Source organism: Anas platyrhynchos, chromosome 25, assembly GCF_047663525.1.
Source record: "Anas platyrhynchos isolate ZD024472 breed Pekin duck chromosome 25, IASCAAS_PekinDuck_T2T, whole genome shotgun sequence".
NCBI classification, from domain to species: domain Eukaryota; kingdom Metazoa; phylum Chordata; class Aves; order Anseriformes; family Anatidae; genus Anas; species Anas platyrhynchos.
The window spans coordinates 9,821,954-9,844,298 of NC_092611.1; the positions used below are offsets into that span (position 1 = coordinate 9,821,954).

Here is a 22,345-nt window from a genome sequence, read left to right on the forward strand (position 1 = left end):
CACAAGAGTTCCTAACTGCGGCCAGTGACTTATCTGGGCACAGCAGCAGCTCTTGCATCAAGCTACATCCCGGAGGGAGACTACCTAATGAAACCTAATGGAGCAGGTGAAAGAAGAAGCAGAGGACTTCTCTGCCTCATGCAGCAGCTGTTGTATCATTGTTCATTGTAGCCAGCAGCTTGCCTGAACACTGGCAAGAGGAAAACACTGTTCTAGACTTAATCTTCCATTTCTGAGCTACTTCCCTGAATTCTGAAGGCTAATAACATGACTCTCAGCTTGGCCAGTTTGGAAGCAGCAGCTGCTGCTCTGGAGTGTAGTAAGTCCCCATGGAAATGCCCAGCTCCAGCAGATCCTCAGCATCTAATCTGCCAGGAAGTTTTCCTTTTTCTTTTTTTTATCTTCAGTTGCACATTTCTTCCCTTCTGCTCCCAATGGAAAGCTAAGGATAGCAAGGCTGATGCCAAACATAACACCAGGCTTTACCAGATAATAAACAGGTCTGCAAAGTCTCAAAGCAGCAGGGATCAGCTCATCCCGGAGACATTTTGGAAGCAAATGCATTGGACAATTGAGCAGCAGTAATAACACCACAACGTGCTATCAGAGCTCCCATGCAACCGGAATTTAACAAAAACTGATTCCTGCTCATTTATAGCCGACACAGGAATGACACAGCTCTCCTCCCATCAGCAGCATCCAAGCAGTAATGAGATGGGGCTGGCAAGAGAATTTTCAACAGCTACCTATTCTGTAACATGCATTTTTGCAGGTTTCAGATGAAGCTCCCTGAAGAGAGCAGATAGCTAACCAAAATCCGCATTTAAACTGCACTGGGAGTCTAAGTGAGAGCCCAGGGGCATGAGCTGTGTGAAAGCTAAACCCCTACCATCCCTTAACCAGCAGCTACCAGTCCCACTCCACACCAACATGCAAACAGCATTGATGGTCAAGCAGCCACACCATGAACTTGAACTCCCAATTAAGGTGATAGCACTGGTAACCATTGCCTTATTCTCCCCCGCATACAGCTCAGAACTCATCACCATCAGCCACAGGCAGCCTCACATCCATCAGTTCTGCAGAGAGGCTTCGAGGTTGCCCCTTCACAATGTGGAGTGGTTGAGCAATGATGGTGTTTGAGCTTTCATCATGCTAACAAGTATCAATAATGATGCATCAAGCTAAACACACGCAGCCACTTATCAGAACACTGCTATTGCAGCACAGCTCAGCAGGAGCAATTTTATTAGCGGAGATAGCACTGCAGCATTGTTTCCCTCATCAAGGCAAGACCCCAGATTTGACAGCACCATTTGTTAATTTTACTGCCAAGGCACCAAGTTCACCAGCACGGCCTCCGTCAAGCCTGCCCAAAGTACTTGTATTTGGGAGTCATTGTAATGGCTCTATGATACATCAGCCAAGCTTGCTGGAGTATGGATGGGTTGCTGGTAGTAGAGATAAAGAATGTCAGGGAAGAGAGGTGAGAACCATACGGATAATATGTTAAGAACACAAGGGCACAATTGCTCACCTAATTTACTCCCTGCTGTGGCAGTGATTGCTCCTGCAAATTGGCTGCTCAAACAGAAAATAGACAATTTTGTCAACATGCCTTTGCAAGGTCTTGATGAGGTGTAATTGTCTCCACCCGCCCCCCCAGTCACTTCCAAGGCACCCTTTAACAAAACATCCCAGCCCCTTACTTGGGCTGCTACATTCTCAGGGTGAGAAACCTTGTACTGTAACTGGAGGTGCAGTCCAGCGCACCTCAGTGCCAAGGGCTTAGGATAAGGTCAAGGAGAAAAAACTGAATCCCCCCCAGCTTTGGGGTGGAGTTTCAAAGGGAGAATTTCAAGGGTGAGAGAATTTGGCTGCTGCTGGGCTAACCACAGCCGGCTGTGGCAGCAGTCAGGGGTCAAGGCACAGGCAGCCAGCTCCCATGGGAGGCTGCAGGGCTTGCTGTGGGCAGATATAGCAGTGGGGTAGAGCTTTCTGTGACTTATAATAGCCAGTTCTGCATCAAAGAGATTCACAGGGAGACCAGCACTGAAAAAGAAATGCATTTAAGTTGTCCTACAAAGAGGCAGCAAGGAACTTGCTGCTGTTTGAGTGGGTCAAGAGTGGGCTGAAATCTGAAAGAAGTGCAGGCACAGATCCCAGAGCTCTGCCTAGCAGGATCTTGGTGTTGGAAGCACACTGACAGCTCCTGGAACACCCCGAGCAGTGTGGTCACTTGCAGGACCCTGTCATGCCCACTGCTCCAAAGGGAGTGCTTCTCCAACCCAGTTCATAGTACAGTGGACAGTAACACAGCAATCAGAGGGCTGGAAAATATTTCCAGCTACCCAGTGCAGGCTCTCTGGCAACCTTTCTGCAGGAGAATTCCTTCGCCTACTTGTGAGAGGCTCAGAGATCACAGAGCTCCAGCTTCTGCCCAGCACTAACTGAACACCCCTCAGCAAACCAGATGCCTGCAGGCTTTCAGTTGCAGATGAAGAGGATCTGGAGTACTGCTTTATTGGAGGCCTACCCCAGCACACACATACATTATAAAACATGGGAAGGAAGCACGTTTTCTTTTATCCTGCAGCTTGGCTCAGGCCCCGCTCAAGCCCCCTCTATGCTAACAGCTTCCCACTGCTCAGCCCTGCTGTTTTCTCCAACACCCCAGAAAGCAGCGTGGAGGACAAATCCACAGAGGCATGAGGATGCCACCACAGAAACGAGAGGCCATTATGTTTGTTTACTGAACTGAATAATCCATATCACTTGATTAACCGGTCCCTTACCATTCTAAGCAGCTTTTCCCTGTCCACTGCCCTTCATCTGACTAGACTTGTACTCACTGGTCTTTTTAAAGACATCTTGAGGCCCAGACTTAGTTTATGAACACAATCTAATGTCTTCCAATCTTTTTCCCCCTTTAGAAGCTGCTTACTGTAGGGCTAGCAGTACATGTTACTCACACACATGCTGCATTCCCACTTTGCTGCCCTGCCTGCTCCTGATGATGGAGCTCTGCTCTTTCATTGCTTTCATTCCACCATGGAGGTGTTCATGTCTTCCATATGGCTGCAACCCCAACAATTTCTTGGACCTCTCTCAGTGGGTTTCCCACTCCAGGGCCTCACCTGGTGAGCAACAACCTCTGGTGGACATCACCACACAGGAGAAGGACATGGGAGCCCCAGCAGGCTCCAGTTGTGCTCCATGGCTCCTCCAGCTCAGATGGGACCCAGAGGCCACTCATCAGTTGGTGCTGGAGCAAGAGAGGCCGAGGGAGTTGTGTTTCATAGGTGCCTGGAGATGACAAAGCCCTGACAGCATCCTGTGTGACAAGAACTCCCTGCAGCCCTGGGATGGCAGGCTTACTTGATTAATGAGACAACTAATAAGTAATGTCACTGGGACTGAGACATGCTCTGTGCTCCAAGCCTCGCAGCCATGTCCTAGGCACGAACACCCAGCAGATCCATGGTGACACAGGCTGAACTGAAGCTACATTTAGAGCCAAGTTTCTAAGGAAATTCACAGTTCCTTCAGCTGGACAGAGTATGCTAAGTTTAAAATGCATCTAGTTCCTACAACCATCATGAAAGCCATCAGAGCACTGAGGCTGTACTAGTGCCCCACAGAGAGGGCTTGGCACTGACCACCATAAGCGTGGAGAATCTCATTCCTCCTTTGATGTAGCCTTCAGGTGTGTGAAAAGGTATCACATCTACTCTGTCTTCTCCTCTCTAGACTAAACCACATTTTACTTGATCTCCCATCATACTTTCCAGCCCTCTGAGCATTCCTGTAGCTCTCCCCCATTAGTCAGGTGAGTGTAGCCGTGCAGACACCAGAAGTACTGGCCAGCACAGAAGGATAAGCCCATGCCTCTCCCAGTCTGCTTCTGACCTCTGTACCACCACCTGGCTGCCTCATGGGGCATGGGAGCTGCTGCAGCCCGTCCCGTGTCCCCCTCCCTCCCCGCACCCCGCATTCCCCTGCTGCCCTGTCACTCCTTCCCCTTCTGGCCTTCAGGCAGTTTTCTCTGCTGTATCACTCCACGTTTTCTCCCAAAGCATCCTCCAGTTCATCCACAGGGAAGCAAACTGGTTGGACTGGCATGGCCTACTCCTGATGAACCTATGTGAGCTTGTTTGAGCAGGAAGCAGTTTTCTTGCCTTCATCCATATTGTGAACTCCCAAGGCCAAAGAAAAACATGCAGGCACCCACTTGTGCCATTTCATGTGTAGGCACTATGGGAACATGATCAGCCTTATAATAAAAAATGTAGGTTAGTCTGAACTTGGACACTATAGTTAGCTTGCCTGGGAAAGGACAGACTTCTGGAGGAAACGTGCCAGTAACTGGACTTCCAAGTTGTTAAAAAGTAAAAATATACTCTTTAATTTAGAGCCAGTGTGACCTGACAATTAGTCATAGGATAGGCTCCATCTCAATTAAGACAAACAGCCCAGAGTAATGGAAATGGCAATGCGACCAACAGGAGCATCCTGAGTTATGGTCTCAATTTTCTCCATGCCTGATAGATTTAAAATAAGTTCAGAGAAGGTCAAGTGGTTGACTTTTCATTTGCTGATCTCACACAAAGTTTTTCTATCCATTTCTCTCTTCTTGTGAACTGTCTCTGGCCTCTTGTCAGCACTCTTCTGTCTCCCAGGGCCTAAGTTCCTCCGGCTGCATCTGTGCTGTGGAGGAGATGCAAAACTGAATCCAGGAGAAGGAGAACCTGAAAACTTTCTGAGCACCATCCATAAAGGCATCATTTCTCGTTCTCCTTGCAGATCTTCCACCTAGTGTTTCTCACTTCACCATTTCACATTTAAAAGCTCAGATTCCAAAAGGGAGCAAAAAGCTAAGCCCAGTCCTTGCAGATATCTCCCCTGACCACCCAGCACAAAGCAAAAAAGATCGCAGGGTCTGAGGCCATCTCAGTACACTCAAGACTGCAAGGGCTGGAAGCAGAAATAACCATTCAGCTTGACTACAAGATGTCAAACCAGGTACATGGTGCAGGCACAGGAACAGCAGCAATAGTTCTTTGTATATTGCAGGGCGGCCAATCTCCTTTCTATCAGAGAGGTTGGGAAAGTGGCACAGCCTCCTTGTCATATGGAGATGAAGGTGTCCTGTATTGTTCCTTGCTATAGGACACCCGCAATTACACACGCCTCTTTCCCTAAGGCTGGAGGAGACCAGCACAAGAGCAGCAAGAAGCCAGCAGGAGCGCCATGTCAGGCTCCATCATCCCTTTTTACCTCCCGGATCACCGCAGCTCCACCAGCGGCTGAGCAGGGCAGCAGTGCCACCCGGCGGCTGCAGCCCCCACCCCGGGGCACATCAGCCCGGAACCCCCCGCTGCAGCTCAGCAAATCCCCCCTGAGCCGGCTGCTGAATGCTGCAGGGCCACGAGGACCACTACTTGGGCATTAGCACGGGTGCAGGAAGGCGATATTGCAGTAATGTGCTGTCCAACACAGCTGCTTGTTACCTGCACAGCATCCCCTCAAGTTGCACAGTTAAATTTGGGGAAGCACTTTAGAGCAACAATGCAAAGCCATCTCCCTACAACAGCATGGCAAGGACCCGTTTCAGGCAGTGTACATGTTGCTCTTCTCTCAGAAGACAAAGCAGTGGCTGGACAGTGGAATTAGACAAACTCAGAAGAGAAAAAGGGACTCATTTTCACCAGGGCACTCAGCCCATGGAGAAGGCTGCCCAAAGAAGCTGTGCGTTCTTCTGCTGCTGAGATCTGGAGACAGACCTGCACTGAGCTCAGGACAGGGCTCAAATCTCATGCTATATAGCCCACATGACACAGAGCAACCTAGATGATATAACAGTCCTTTCAGACATTAAAGTTTATTCATCTTCACTGATGGTTATTTCTACTGTTTCTTTTTAATCACTTCATTGCATTACTCTGCCTTAAAGCCTTGCTCCCCTGGCCAGTGACTCATCAGGCACAGCTCCCTGGTTGGGGAGGATGCTCCTTCCCTCTCCCGTCTCAGGCAACCATCGCAAGACCTTGTCTTATACCAGCCAGCAGATCTATCAGGCTCCCAGCTCGTACCATGGCTGAGGAAGCTGTACCAAGCAGAGACCACCACAAATCCAGGGCCCAGGCAAGATCTTCCCTCACACTAACTCCTTTGTAGAAGCACTGGAAACAACACAGGGAAATGAAGACTATTTGGCAAAGCCCGTGAACACAGAACAGATGTGCTGCTGTGGACACTTAGCTGAAGGCTGGCTGTGACCTGACACCTCTGGCCTGCACTCATCATCCTATAGCATGAGTGCCACTTTTGGTGGGGACAGAGCTGCCTCTTCATCCTTAGCACAACAGGATCTTCGTTCACCAACATTGTCTCTCAGCTCTAAAATAGCAAGAGAACTTGCTGAAAACCAACCCTGAGTAACACAGAAGCCCTTGATGTCCCCTCTCAGCACTGAGGCCTGCTCCCCACAGGTGCTAGCAACCCCTCACGGAGAAGGTTCCTCCTCCTCCCACAACAAGATGTGCACTTGGGGACAGCTCTTTCCTAATGGCCAGGCAGGGATGCGGTCATCCCTGAAAAACATCTTTCAGTTTCAATCCATATCACTAGCTGAGGGCTTATTTTTAATAAAGTGGCTGTGAAATGCATGGGAAGTGGAGGTCAGCAAGAGCAGCTCACCACAGATGAGCATCAGTTACCTTTGGCAGTCTTGGACCAAAAACTCATCCCAGCCACAAGCAAGCTTCAGTGCTGCTACTGCAGAGGCAGAGACCCTTCCCCTGGAAGAAACCAAGCCCCAAGGCAGTCCTCCCGTCCCAGATCACGTTACCTAGTGCTCAGCTGGTATATACTCACTTAAGAGGAAGAGATATTTATCTGTATGTCCTTTCTTCTCCCCAGCAAAGGTGTTCTCACCCCTGACCTTGCTTTGTCTGGAAGGCAATTACAAACACTGCAAGAGTTACAAATTTAGTTCTTTATTTAGAACTGGGATTCCTCAGTCAATAACAGATCCCTCCCCCCTATTTCAAAAGCAATTAAACATGGTAGAAAACAATGTGAATACACCCCTAAGATACCTAAAATATGCAGTTAGATATCAAGTGCCCTCCCATACATCTTCAGTAAGGGGAAAGAAAGCTCCAGAAGCTTCAGTCAGTGCAGTTTCAGCCCAGAAAAAAACTCCCACAAATGGTGAAATGACCTCCTGTTTTATCAGCAGCCAGCAAACATCGTATCATATAGCAGCTACAGACATTTCCTCTACATCATTCAATAGCCTGGAAATTCATAAGGAAACTGCTCCTTTTGTGTCCTCCATGCAAAGCACGACAGCTTTTTCATCTGCCCTGCTTTCTTTAGCTGCAAAGCATGCTGTCTCACAGGGCACTGAAAAAAAAAAGTTAAATTTGCTACCCCACAGGACAGGTCTGCGTTGAATCTGGTCTACAGCAGCACACCAGAGAAGCTACAGGGCAGCTCTGGATGCACACACAGCATCCTCACTACCAGGTGAGAAGGGCTAGTGGATTGGTTGGATAAAGCCAGCAGTTTTCATGACGCTGTTGAATTACAACATAAAATCGGGCACATTAGGCCAACAGTCTCAGGAGCTATTAATTCCTGAAGAAAGGATAATGAATCTAATAAAATTAGATCTTCCTGTTCCCAGAGGATGAATGGGACTTCTATACAAGACCAACTGCCACAGTCCCATTTAATTGCATCATGTAGGCTTGGGGCTGATAGTAGCAAGTAGTTTGTTTCAGGGATTGTTAGCAGAAAATAATCTATTTGTTCATGTAATATTGGTTTTGAGCCAGCCACTGAGTGGGCATTTGTAATGATGAGGCAACCACAAGGAGCACAAAAAAAGGTCCCTGGGACTGACAGATTTGTTTTGAAACTGGAGTGAGACCAATTATTTGTGGATATGACCTGCTTCAACTTACCTGCTACCCCAGCATTTGGAAACAAGTGGTTAAACCCATCAGTAGAGCTCAATCCCATGGAAGAAGCCCCCAGCTATGTCCCTGAGACCCCCCAGAGTTTTAAGAAAGGTCTCATCATGTCCCACTTGAGTTTGCATTGCCTTGATTTTCTCTGAAATGGGCAGGACAACAGCATGAGAGCCAGCAAGGAATCTCCTGAGGTAAGCATGTGGTACAACAGCTCCTAATGCTGCTGGCCTCATATCCAAGTGGCTTTAATTTGTCCCCACCCACAGTGGCTGTAAAGGCTTAAAAGGCAGAAGAGCACTGAGACTTGCAGCTGGGAGAGACTGGAGCACTGTCAAGACCATTAACTCTTCACACATTCCTGCTTGTTTTGTCCTCAGCTCCAACCTCAAAGCTTCTTTTTGTTCTGGGAAAGTTTAAAAAAATCCTACCTCTGAGAATTTCAGTTCAGGAGTTTTGGTGTTTTAAAAGGTTTCCTGCCAAAATCTTTCTACCTGACAGAGTTTACAATGCCACAGACAATGCTGCATGCTGAGTTCCCAAAGCTTAAACTGAACCTCTGAATATTTGTTTGAAAATTAAGAATTGACAGTGCCCCACTTAAAAAGATCAATACAGTAGATGTCAGCACACAACGCTGCCTCTACTCGCCTGGAGATTTCCCTCTGCCTACCTTCCTTCACACTTAATTGTAGCCCAGAAGACCCTTTCCTATTTAGATGAGAGAACTTTCCTGATGCAAGGGAAGGTTTCTATTAGGCATCCACTCATCCACTAGTTTGCAGGGATGAACAGAAGTGACCAGAGGTGACAGGATGAAGTTGTTTCTGACTCACGAGGACCATAAAGCAAGTCCTTCTCACCCTCCTGGGCAGGGAAGGACTGCTGACAAGATGGAGATTAGGAGGCTTGCACAGCCTACATGGCAAGCACAGGCAGAAAAGCACTTTCAAAGCCTAGGAAGGGAAAAGCTGACATTTAGCTGTAATGGCACTCTCCAAGATTGAGATTCTCAGATAACAGTTTTAAGTGTTCCAGAAAAAAAATTCTACTGAAGTTTTGGTTTTGTCCGTAAGTCAGCTTTCAACCCCAGAACGTCTTTGTGAAATGCCTTTTACCAGCATCACCCAAGGGTAAGAAAGCTTCTGTACCTTCCCCTCTTTGCAACCTGCTCTTTAAACACAACCTAGTCTCAGACCATTTCCCATATGCTGAAAACAGACTTGCTCTTGAAGGCTCACAAACTTGTTTCTAAAATGAATTCTTCCCAGAAGAGACTGAAATCCCAGTTCCCGTCCTCCTTACTTCCCTATGCTTTGTGACACCTGTGTGACAGTGCCATGGCAAAGAGCACCCCACAAGGGTGCCCACACACCCTGCAGGCTGCCCCGACCATCCCTGGCTGAAGATTTGCAGGATGGGTGACAAGGGAGTGCTGCTGATATCAAAAGGCAGCCCATCTGCTAAGCTGATGCACACTGACTTCAAATAAGCTGAGTCAACAAGGACAGGTGCTGAAAGAAAAATTTTAATCTCTGTAACAATGAGTGACTAATTAGCAATCTATAAACCCAATAAAAATCGGAATTACAGTCCACAGGGGCAAAGTGCCAATACCTAGCTGATCATTTGCGCTAATGGAGCAGCAAAGCATTGCCAGGTGCAGACAGAAGCGCGAGACAGTTCAGAACAAGAGGATCCAACTTTAGCAGCCCCCTGAAGACCACATGGAAATAACCTGGGACCTGATGTTTCACAGCATTTGGGGTCCTACACACATGCTTGCACTCCACAGCTCAGGACACAAGGTGCAAGCTGAGGAGGCCAGGGTGTAACACCCAACACTTAGAGCTTCACCAGTCCCCCATTCCTGCTCTCCAGCCTGGAGCAGGATCATGCAAGAGCCACCCTGCAGCAGGCAGAGGTACCAACAGCATTTCTGAGGAGAGACCATTGGTTCCTGGAGGCTGGCTGTCTTTTGGCTTTGCATAACTCCTCATGCATCAGGGCCTCTGAGTGCTCCTGCAGTAAAAATAACAGCCATCATAACTTCCCAGGTAAGCAGATCATTGCGTCTTACTGACTCAAGTAATGTCGTAATTACAGCAATGGCTCCCCTGACTATATTTAACCTAGTCACTTCTCTTCACATCAAAAGAAAACAATGGGCAGCTCAGCTCCCTGCAGCAAGAACGTCCTGAGAGTTCCCAAATACATCACTGACATCTCAGAACAGGAACTTCTCTGCAAACCCTGGGGCATGCTCCTCCCTGGGCTGTCCCAGCAGAGCATGCATTGTCCTGCCTGCCAGCCCTCAAGCCCATGTTGAGATGCCATCCATTACAGGCACCAAGGGTCTGGCACCGCCTCAGGACCCTGGCTACAAGATTTTGGGTTAAGAGCACAGATTTTGGAAAGGGCTGTCTCAAACCTCTGCAGACAACACAGCCATGCCAAGAATTCACAAGCAGCTGGAGCAGCTTCGTTCCCCCCAGGCAGCTTGCATAGGGCTGCAGGGATGAGAAGAGGGCTTTACACTGCTACCTTGGCAGCCTGAAGGCTGTTTCCCCCTGAAGACACTGCTCCCCTATGGCCAAAGCAGGCAACAACTACTGCAAGACAAAAGGAAAAAACTTGCCCTTCCCTCACTGAAACCCCGAACACCCCCTAGCTAATTCTGCAGTTGGAAGCAACCACGTAGATTGGAGTCATCTTCTCAGTGGTCTGCTAATTCCTTACATGGCCTCCATGGCAGGGAAGCCAGTGGTTTTGGGATGAAAACTTGTGCCAAAGGAAAACAAATTTGATTGGAATGAGAAAACCAATGGAAAGGGCAAGCAGCTGGCTCCAGTTACAGCCTTATTTTTAGAAAACATCTGTCAAAGGATTCAAAGGAGACTGGCAAGCTCCCTTGAGCACAGATGAGCCCAAGTGGAGACACTGGTCTGCGTTACTTGGTGTTGTGGGATTTGCCATTAGGGAGCTGTCAGCACACACCGAGCACAGCCTGCCCCTTGCAGATGCTGCAGCCCCACAGAGCCACATCTGATGCCTCTGTGGGACAAGCTCCTCATGGCAGAGGGGTGCTGGGCTGGCAGGATCTCAGAGCCCCACGATATATGGCTGGGAGGGATTACTGGGGTCAGCCAGACCACCAGCATGTCCCCAGCCTACAGAGCAAGAGAATCTCGAGTGGAAAAGGAAAGACGACAAAAATGAGGCAGCTCCTGCAATTCCCTTCCTTTGATACCTTTTGCTCCGTATCTGTGCTTGCCTCACTTGGTTGGGCTTGAGCACTGAGTATCCTGGGGTGCTTGCTGTGTTTTGCAAGTTTTTGGCACAGCAACTCTCCTACCCCGGCATGCCACCACTGCAGCATTGCAGCCTGCAGCACTTCTGGCTGAAATTTTGAGGCCCAGGGTGAAGAAAGTACAAGGAAATAAGGGCACCGAGGGCACACTAAGCCCTTCTCTCGTGCTTGAGAGGGGAGCAGGACAACAGCATCACAGAGGAAAATGACTCATTAAGAGGTATCAGAATTTATTTACCTCCAGCTACACAGCAGGTTAAAACAGTGCACGGTAAGGCTGGTATTTAACTTCCCACTCCAGCCAGCCTCTGTGGGGCTCCCGAGGTTAATGCCTCCATTTAAATGGAAATTGACTGCCAGATTATTAACAACTGTTTGCAAAAAAAGCCCCCAACAAATCGTAAAGATTCTTTGTCAGCACAGTGCAGTTTCCAGCAAGCCTTACCCTTACCACAGCTCAACCCCGATTTGGAGGGACCCAGGTAGACCTGGCCTCCAGTCAGCAGGGCTGTCTCCAAAAAGCCACAAATCCCTTTGAGTGACAGCCTCAGAGGATTTCACCTGGCCTAGAGGAAGAAGCAAATTTGGATATGAGGTGAGCCCTGAGCTGGGCAGACAAGGGGTCAGCCAGGAGAAAGGGGCTGTGAGCAAGCAGGGACAAGCCTAATTGAAAAGGCTCACAGGGAGTTTGGGGTGCCTAGAAGGAAGAAAGCAAGTCTTAAATTAAAAAAAAAAAAAAAAAAAAAAAAAGGTCTTCCAGCAAAAGGCAGATAAAATGCAAAAAAAAAAAAAAAAAAAAGATGCTGGAGCCATCCACCCAATGCAGCAGGACAGGTGGGCTCTGGCTGGCCAAGGAAGGGCAGAGCCCACAACTGTCCAGGCACAGATGCAGCCACAGAAGTCTGACCCCAGCCTGCCACCACTATTTGGTCTTGCTTTGCTACACAGCAAACACCATGAAGGAAATATTGACCCTAAATGTCTCTTGAAATTTGTTGAAGCAAATTGGTTCGAAAGTGAGAGAAACCATGACCCCACTTAACAGTGTTACTTTGGTACAAAATATCAAGAAAAAAGGGTGTGATTATTTTTTCCTTTGACCTCAAAGTAAGTAGTAGAACAAGGAAAAAATCAAAACCAACACTACTATGCAAATGGTTCCAACATCCTGTAATTAGTTACTTGTTTTTAAAAAAGGCCGGTGAGGTTCCTCAAAGTGTGGTATCTTTTTTTTTTTTTTTCCTCTCACAACAAGAAGTTTTCTGACACTGCTTTGGACCTCAGCTGTTTCTGCTGCTCACAGGGAGCATCTCTGCCCCTCAGAGCCATGGTGAGCACTCAAGCCCTGAGTTATGGCTACTTCTCAGAAAACTCAAGCTTTTATTAACTAGAGCCTAGGCCTGAGGACACTACAGCACAAGATTTTTATTTTTTTTTTTTTTAGCAGGAAGGCAGAGCGCACTAGAGCAGATCCAATTATCTCCCAGCTATTTCATGTACAAGAAGGAACATCCCATCTAACCACATACACGGCCCCCAGATGTGCAAACAGCTGGGTGCCTTCCTGACTTGGAGGGAAAATCCGAGCCCAGCTCTCAATGCCTCACAGGCCTGCATTTATCTTCCCTGTCACCTTCCCAGCATGTCACTGGTTTGTGGTACCAGGCCCTTCCCCAAGGAGCTTACAGCCAGAGCAGTCTGAAGCAGGGGCAGGAGAGCATTTAACCAGTTTACTGACCAGAAACCAGACCAGTTTGATGCCTGATTCACCCAGGCTGGCACAGGAGTCCCTGGAGGTGGGACACTAGCCATGGCCAACCCTCAGCCCCCTGCCCAAGCCCTTCCACCACCCCCCTGAGCAGAGTCATGCCAGCTCGAGCTTGATGAGAGCTGGAGCAGCAGCACGAGGTCCTCCACAGCCTGAAATCCTGAAAATGCAGGCAAAAAAAAAAAAAAAAAAACAACACTGTTCAGTCTCCAGAACATGCTGCCTGAGACCATGTGCACAAGAGCAGTTTCAGGCTGGAATCAACTGTCACCCCCAAAGCCATCATGCAGCTCCTCTCTTGGCTCTGGCCTCAGGTTTCCCCTTTATCTTGCTTCATTAAATTTCTGGGGCAGGGCAAACAACTCAGATTTTTACCAAGAGATGACCAGAATACACAGGTAACAACACGGAAAAGGAATTTGGGTGGAGAAGGAGCCTTTAAAGGGAAATGCTTTTAAGCGCTACTGCCTGGAGAAAAGTATAAGAGAATTAGATCATTTTAGAAATATTTACAGCTTCACTGCATTGCTGCAGAAAAACCTCATGCTGCCATGTTTAATTTATTTCAGGCTTGAAAGAATAAATCTCATTAAGGGCTAGTGCTTTCCTTTCACAAGGAGAAAGCATGTGTTCACACTCAAGATAATTACAAACATCCATGGCTTTAAAAATAAACCCATGTGCATCAGCACAAGCTCTGAATCCATCCCAGCAAGTGGCTTCATTTTGAGCAGCCCTACAAGGACACAGTTAAAGGCAGCAAGGGGGGCCCAGACCAAGCACCAAGGGGGAGCAATCCTCTGGACAACAGAGCTTGCTTCCTGCTAAGTAAAAGTGGGCATCACTGCAAAAAAAGCCACTGAAGACACTGTCCCCTACTTCTGCACCCCTAGGACAGGCAGACCTGCAACCCCCAGCCAGCTCCCAGCAGCACTGAACCCATAGAGGGTCTTACAGCCCAGGTACATCACGTCCTAGTGCTCCCACATCCTAGGAACACAAGCACTGCATTTTTTTCAAGATGCTGCTTACATAAAACCGCAATGCTCGGCTGCTACAGAACGTCAGATCAGGCCTGAAATGATTCAGCAGTCAGTTCTGAGAAGGAAATCAAAAGGCTGGATACAGCCCTGTGCCTCCCCATGATTCACCCCCATTTTCCTCCTGCCTGTCTCCTCTGTCTGCCTTCCTCCATGGCCTCTGCAGGCATTTGCAAGTCATCTGTGCTCTATGTGAGAACTGGCCAAAAGCAATCATTCCAGGCTTTAAGAATTTTGAAATAAAATCTATCTTGATCTGGAAAGAAAGGATCAATTTTAAAGTTACTCAAAGAATCAGAAGTTAATGATCAAAAGGAACATACCTTTCTAAAGGACACATCCAAGTGATTTTAAGCTCTTTTAGTTACTTCTTAAAAAAAGTTGCACAATTTTGAGAGTCATTTAAAGATGGAAAGTTAAGCATTTCGGTAATTGAATATTGAAAGTAACTTCTTTAGAAACAAAACCACTGACCAAAAACGCATGAAATTTGTCTGCAAGTATTTCAGTAGCAATATATTGTATATATTTAATAGGAAAAATTTAGAGAGGTTCTCTATGCAGACAGATCATCTGTCTTTAGACAAGAGAAATACTAACAGTAAAGATAAATGCAGAATATTTGCAGAAGAATCATCAAGAAACATGAATTAGTAGCCTCACGGCCAGAGGTTTGGAAGCATCTGTTACAGGAAAGGCCTGATTTTCATCTCTTGCTCAATCAGCAATAAATCAAAATATCCCTTCCTCAATGCCTTCCTTAACCAAACATTCAAATACATCCTTCCTCCACCCAGCCAGTCATGAACTATTGCTGCTGCCCTGTGAGCAGGATGAGTCAGGACGATTCCTGCCTGAACCGCTTGCAGATAGAGGGGAAAACACCTGACTCCTCTCCATGATCACAAACTTTAACTTCATCTGAGGTTTTGTTCCACTTATTTTGCCTTCTGAGCCTTCACATTCCTCATCTATTTTCCCTGAAGTAAACAGAAGATGCAAAGGGAGCTGGGTGCCAGGTGGCACAGCCCTCTGATCTGCCACCCAAGCATGAGGTGCCTCCCCCAGCTCACCAGACCCCTTTGATCACAGCTCTCAGCTCCTGCACAAAGCTGACTTGCCACCGATGACTGAAAGAGGCAACATGAGAGGAGAACGTGGGGCTTGTAACAAGGATTTTCTCTTGAGAAAGCTCTTTGTAGATCCCATTTGGTCTGATCCAAGGAGCTTCAGTACATGGAGCCGTAAGAGAGAACTTGTCAGCAGGCAGTGACAGGAGGCTGTCAGCACGTGCATCAGGGTGAATATGACATCCCCAAAGCTCGTGTGTTGTGCTGTTTTGCCAACACTTCGCTGTTTATTTCACACTCGGGTGACTCTGTAGCAGAGTTCTGCAACCATACAGCCAGTAATGGAGAAGCTTCTGCAAGGAACCTTTTGAAGATACGAAGCTTTAACTACACATCAGTGTTTGTGCCCAGCTATCTCTCATTGAGCCTGGGAGGTCCTTACTGAAGTCACTTCATTTTGTGAGCATTAGCAGCTTTGCCAGAAGGATTTTTGTTTTTGACCATGAAATACTACAGTGAGAAATCAGAGCAATTGCTATCTCAGACCTGCTTCTCATCTGGGTTCCTCACCCCCTGACATTGGCACCTCTCCCCTAATTTCTCAAGGACTGCTTTGCCATTTATGCATTGAGAGCAGCCCCAGCCATCTGAGGTACGTGCATTCCTATTTTACATCTGACGGCTAACACTGGCACCAATTCAGTGCTGCTGCTGCAATCCACAGGGCAATATTCTCCTCCACACTCTTCCGCAAATGCTACTTTAAGCCTCAAACACTAAATTAAGCAGCAATTAAATTTCTTCTCCTTTACTGATTGCATCTGTTTCATGACAGTTATCAGTGCTGACTTATGAATAAGTATCCAAACCCACATCAACGTTTGCCAGCAGCTCTTGTGAAGCACCTGATTAGTCTCATAAGCCAGTTGCATAATTTCTGTGCTTATCAGGTGCCATGAATCATTTGGCACTCTGGCTCACAACAAGCAAATCTCCTCTTCCCTATAGGATACTTTACCCACAAATGGAAACACATGACATTCACCATTAGGTTAAACTCATTAAAGTAAATAGAACTAAATTTAATTGACATGAGTAAACTTTCCTTTACCAATGATGTTATTTCATTTCAATATTGCAGTAGTTTCAAGACAGCCTATGTTATGTTGGGTGCCATACAGGCAGCGGCAGTTCCTTGTCAAAAATGAGGTACTGTTGTGAGATCTAACAGGAGAAACCAGACCTCCCACTACAAGTGTCCTCATACTCCAGGGATGTAAACAGTTGGAGGTATGAGAGGGAAGTCGAACTATTTTTAAGGAGTCCTGGCCACTGAAATTCCCTATTTCTCTATGCTTTTCCCCCAGCAGAGAAGAGACTTTCCCCTTCCCAGGAAGTGCTGTGCTGGGAGCAGGAGCTGGATGGGTTTCTCTGAAACACCCTCACTGCAAACCATTGAGAATGGAAAACAGTAACAGCAACCAGAATGCACCCAGACACATCTGTCTTGTGCTATCCTAGCAAAATAAAAGGTTTAGAAATACCATCTTCTGGTTTTATTTTTCCTGCAGTTTCTTCAGCTTGAGAGAAGCTGAAGAGACAATTTCCTGCCTTGGCAAGAGCCTGAGGAACCTCTGCTTGAAGAGTCCCACCCCAGCCTGGCACAACATCATGCTGCACCCAGGCAGCAGGGTAGGAGGCTGAGACCTCAAGACAGCGTGGCCCCAGGTGCCCAAAGGAGCTTAGCTATCAGCTTCACTGAAGCATAAACCAGATCACCCACATTAGCTGCTTCTTGCACAGGGCTTGTGAGTGTCATATGGGGCAGAAGGGGACAAGACAAGGCTTCAGTTTTGTTGCTTGAAGCAGTCTCATCCCCTGCTTCAAGCACCCCCAACCAAGCTGTAACTGAAGGGTCTCCTCACTCCTCTGGCTGCTTATCATAGCTTGAGCTATACCTCCATTTGAACACTGGAGAGAAATCACACTCCTTTTACTCTGACATAGAACAAAAAAAATGTTTTTATTATTCTAATCTTGATAGATTTGCACACAAAAGCTGCTCCTCTTAAGGCCTACCCCTAGCATCAACGCTGTAAGCTGCCTCCAGCCCCTCCTGCCTGGCAGCCAGTCCATCTCTGACCAGAAGATCAAAAGAGCAAGTGAAAGCTCTTCTCCTTGTTCTGCACTAAGTGCTCCTCCACCACTTCAGTGCTTATGAGAGATAATTACTGGCAAGGACTGAGAAGTGATGTATTCAGGCCTTAGCTTTGTAGCCCTAACAGATCATCAGAACCAAGTAATTGCTAAGGAGAGAAGTCTCCGTGTGATGCTACCTTCCTGGTTCAGTGAGAGTTGTGTGTTCTGCTGCATTAAAGCAGCTGAATTGGTTTCTCACCCTCCAGACCCCAGCCCTCCTGAACTCACACCCAGCCACCCTGCAGGCTCCAATCCCCTGGTCACTGGTGGGGTTCTCAGGGCAGATTTAACATCCTATGGCAACACCAGTGGAGAGGGAAGAGCCACCACAGCATCGGCTGAAGAAGTGGAGCAAAGGGTTCAGATGCACCATACCAGGGATAAAAAAAAAAGCCACGCAACCCACACTGGCAGGCTGAGCCTCCCTTTCCCACCAAGCCAAAGAAAGGTTTTACTTCAAGGCCACCCTCATGCCTCTCTCCATTCCTGCACCCATGTAGAACCCACAAGAAATGTCACTGAACAGCAGAGTTCTGCAAATGTGAAAGCAGCTTGAACCAGCATCAATGCTTTCCTGCTTTCTCTTGCAGCCTCTACTCATAAAACGCTGCTGAAAAGTGTGGTTTTGTTTTTCACACTGTCAGGCCAATCTGGTGGCCACACAGGGATTTTCAGTTTGTTCCCTCTGAGTTTGCTCCTTTAAGTACATTACAGCTGTTACAATCTTTTCTTGCTGATTGCTTCTGCACATGTGAAAACATCCACACATTTTCTTTTCCTACTTGTCTGCCTGTTGATGAATCTCTTTCCTGCATGATTGAAAGGCCTTGGTGGTTTTTGACAAAAGTATGAGATCTCAATTTAACCTTCCACCTATGGCAAGTCAAATACCAGCCTGCACCACTGGGAGCTGTAGACACTAGTTTCCCTAAGATGTTGGCAATACTTAATGCAGAAGACTTCAGATTAAGAAGCATTAAGGACAATTTTTCGGTGTGTTTGCCTTAGAGGTAAACACAGACACAACAAACCACTGCTCAATGGAAAATCAGTGTGGCGTGGAAGGGGGATATCACCAATGAATAAGCTAAAGCATGAACCTTCATATGAGCTGTGGTCCAAGACCCTGTATACCCAATTCCCAGCAAGTCCATCCCATTTATCCTCTATTTTTTACTGAATACATCACTAGGCCCTTCCTGGCTGAGTCCTACAGCTGCTGTGGCTCAATGCCCTGTATCTGTTGTATGCAATGCTAACAAGTTGAAGGTGTCAAACCAAGGCTGCCTATATACAGTGGCTGTGAATAAATCAGCTTTTAGTGCCTCATGGTAACCTCCCAGGCATTAATACAACAAGAACAGAAAAAGCACATGTCATTCCCAGGTCAACTCACAGCAACTTCCATGAGCACCTTGCCATGACCACTTTATACCAGTGGTTTGCCCCTGAATTTCCTGCAGTCTTAGAAGGATTTTGCAAGGTTTGGTGCAAGCCTTAAAAGTGACAGCAGTGACTAAACTACCTGCATTCCTCCAGGTGCAGAAGAAGCTTGATGCATCCATCATCTGTACCACTGATCTCAGCTCTGAAAAGTGCTTGCATGCAGCTATTTCCTCATTCCAGCAGCTAGAGGCTCTGCTGCTTTGGCAAAGGAAGGATCTCCACAGGCATGAATTTAAATATAAATGGAAAGCACAAGCAATTCCATGCCATGGAAAGACTCTGTGTGCTCAAACAGATGGATTTTACAGCCTGAAATATTGCACTTCATTGTCTTGCATGGGCAGAGTCCAAGCTTCATTATGATACGAAAAACAGCCAGAGGTTCCTGATGGGCTGCCATTCTTTTTTTTTTTTTTTTAAACAAGAAAACAGCCAGTGTGCAACCTCAATGTGAGGAACTCTATTGGACACAGAGGACAACGCTCAGAAGTCAGCCTGGGATCCAGGCTAGTCAACATGTTCTCTTCTGCTTGTCCAGTCTGCTCTTGTTCTTTGGGGCAGAGTGCCTCAACTTTTTGCTCCTGGTACCTGCCTCACCAAGGAGCAGTGAGACAGGTAAGCCTGCAGCAGTGCAGTTCAGTTTTCTGCATTGGACCAGTTACCTTCCCTACATGCTTCCAAGAAACAGAGAAACCCTTGTCAAGTCAAGGGTGATGCAGGGAAAGGCTGTCCAGACCAGCAGGAGGGTCTCACAAAGTTCTCCTAATATCTAACAGATCCACTTTCATAGCACTTTCAGAAAAAAAAAAAAAAAAAACAAAAAAAAAAAAACACAAAGGGCTGCCAATGCTGTAGAAGCAGCCGTCTACACAGAAGCAATGTTGCTCCAAAGCAGCATCAACTCTGGTAAACACTCAGCAATGTTGTCTTCTGTCCCATCAACACGGAAATGGGACACGGTGTTTGGGTCTGCAAGCCAGTCTGTGTGTTCAGGGTCTGTTCACATTTAAGATCAAGCGCCACCAGGAATTTATGATGAGAACAAGGCACAGGAGTACAGCAGCACCTCTGAGAAGCCTCCTGAACTCAGGGCTGCCACAGCCACATGGCTCCTGTGCATATGTGCAAGACACGGGCTGTTCGTACACCCACTTCACAGCCAAATACCTCAGCTGTGACTGCTTAACTAGCTCAAAATAAGGCACAACACAGAAACCACTTCAAGTCACACAGGCAAAGCATTTGCCAAGCTGTGACTCTGGTGCAGAAATACCTGCACACCCTGTCCAACGTGATCCTTAGCACAGGACCACTGGTGCCTGGAGAAAGCAGCATTTATTTATACAGGGAAAAGGAATGTGGAGCTTACGCAGCTCCCTGATGCCTGAACAAGACGGGCAGCAAGCAGGTAGCACAAACACAAGCATCCTAATGCACTGACAAGAATCAACTGCTTGAGATACCCCTGCACAGCCCTGCTTTCGCCTCTGGTTGTACAAGGTACACGATGAACGGAGCAGCAGCCACAGGTTTAGGTAGGGCTGGGAATCGATGGCGTGCTGCTTTGTTAGCTGCCATGTAACACCTTCAGTACAAGCTGTGAGGACTGCACACAGACCCCAGCTATTTATTTTTTTTTAAACAACAAGGAACAGCAAACTGCTATCAGCCAGGACAGAGACAGCCTGCAAGCTGTTTCCTTACCTTCTAGTCCCCTTTGACCCCACTCCCAAGGGGATAGAGCCACCACCAGGGCACAACCAAGCACCAGTCTGGGAGCTGCTGCCTGCTCCTTCCTCTCTTTCAATGCCACCAGCCTGTGTGGCAGGGAGCAGGCTTCCTCCAGCAGAAGTGCTCCCAATCCACAGACTGAGGGACATAAATATTGCTGTTCCATGGCTGAGCAGCAGAGCCGCTCCTTGGGACAGTGCCAGCATTCCACAAACTCCTTTTATTTATAGCTTCTGTGACAATTTGTCTTCCTAAAGCTGCCACTGTATTATATCTATTATTTAATGTTTTGTCTCAATGATACTCTGTAATTTATACCAGCCCTTAATAACACATTAAAATCTTGTGCTGTGTTATTTTCTTTGCCATTGTGCTTTTCAAGAGCATAAGTAGATTTAGGCATAGATTTAGAGCATCCCCTGTATATCCAGACCTGGGGTAGTGACTCTCCTGAAAGTTAAAAGCACTGGAGCTCTGCTGGGGAAAAATTGCCAGGAGAGCCCTGCTCTACCATGACTAGAGGAGCAAAAGCAGATGGATTTCCAACCACTATAATGGAAGCCAAAGGGAAGGGGACAGGTAGAGGCCAGCTACTGGGGCAGAGATGTCAGTCTTAGCAGCAACGTGATCTTTTACTGTCTTTACATAAAGTATTCCTGCTTTTTTTAGGGTGAGGTACAAATATTGACTTTAGGACCTAGAAACAAGCACGGTCTTGAGGAATTCAAAACATGAAGTTATTGTTTTTCCAAATGGCAGCTTCTTCATAAAATAAAACCTCTCAGGTATGTTTGTTCCCATTAAAATCATATAAAAAACTATGATGCATCTTCAAAACCTGGGGCCTTGAAAGCCTTCCAAATGTGGATCAAAAAGATGACATATTTTCCAAGTCTTTGAGGAAACAAAACCAAAGCCAGAACACAGGGCCTATCCTAGCAGCAGGACCAAACTGCATTAGGGAGAACTCTGAAGGATCCCAACCTACCATCACACAAGCCCTAAGAGTCAACCTAAGTACCCTAAACATACCTGACCAAGCCCCACAGAGACTCAACAACACAAGAGCTCTGCAGTTACACAACGTTCCCACAGGTTCAACATGCAGGAGAGATGTCCCCATGTTTTGGAGCAGGGCTGTACGCTACCTGACATACCTGAACACTACAGATACCAAAGAACATTACATGGCCAGCAATAAAGAAATAATACAAATACAGACACAAGAAAAACACTTAAATCCTACCTTGAGTAGATCTCCATCTCTTGCAGAGACCACATGAAGACCCAACAGCCATCCTCCATACAAGCAAAGTGAGGCAGCATCACAACCACCCTACAGACTGGTTCCTTATAAAGGTCTCAGGGAGACCAAAGCCACTCTCCCACCTTGTACTTCCCACCACCCTTCATTTTTTTTCTTACATCATTAAAGTGCTTGGCATAATTGGGTTTTAATGTTAGCAGCTGTACCTATTATCTGTTTAAATCCTAAATAATTGTTACAATTAATGTTGCCTTGCCTACCCTGTCTTAAGAAGTGTTTGTTAGGGAAGGCAATGTTATATGTTAATTAACTTGCTACCAAATTTCGGTATTTAATTACATATTCTAAATCTGTTGCTATTTCCCCATGTAAGCAGGTAATGAGCCAGGGTCAATTAAGTGTGTGTTAACCTGGATCCTGGTCTATTGGCATGATGAGGATAAAGACATTTATTATAGCAAAAGCCAGCCAAAACCAAAGTACCATCAGCCCATTTTTTTGACCAGTATCAGCTGACAATTCCTTCCCCTGATCC

General features: G+C 46.9%; 1 long non-coding RNA gene across 1 annotated transcript; it reads right to left on the bottom strand.

The window, feature by feature from the left end:
* Nucleotides 1–4,378: 4,378 nt before the first annotated feature.
* On the bottom strand, nt 4,379–22,226 carry LOC110354655 (uncharacterized). Its single transcript, XR_002406851.3, has 3 exons — nt 21,790–22,226; nt 6,877–6,953; nt 4,379–4,707 (listed from the first exon to the last, which is right to left on the bottom strand). It is a non-coding gene; the product is annotated as an uncharacterized lncRNA (long non-coding RNA).
* Between the last annotated feature and the right edge of the window lie 119 nt (nt 22,227–22,345).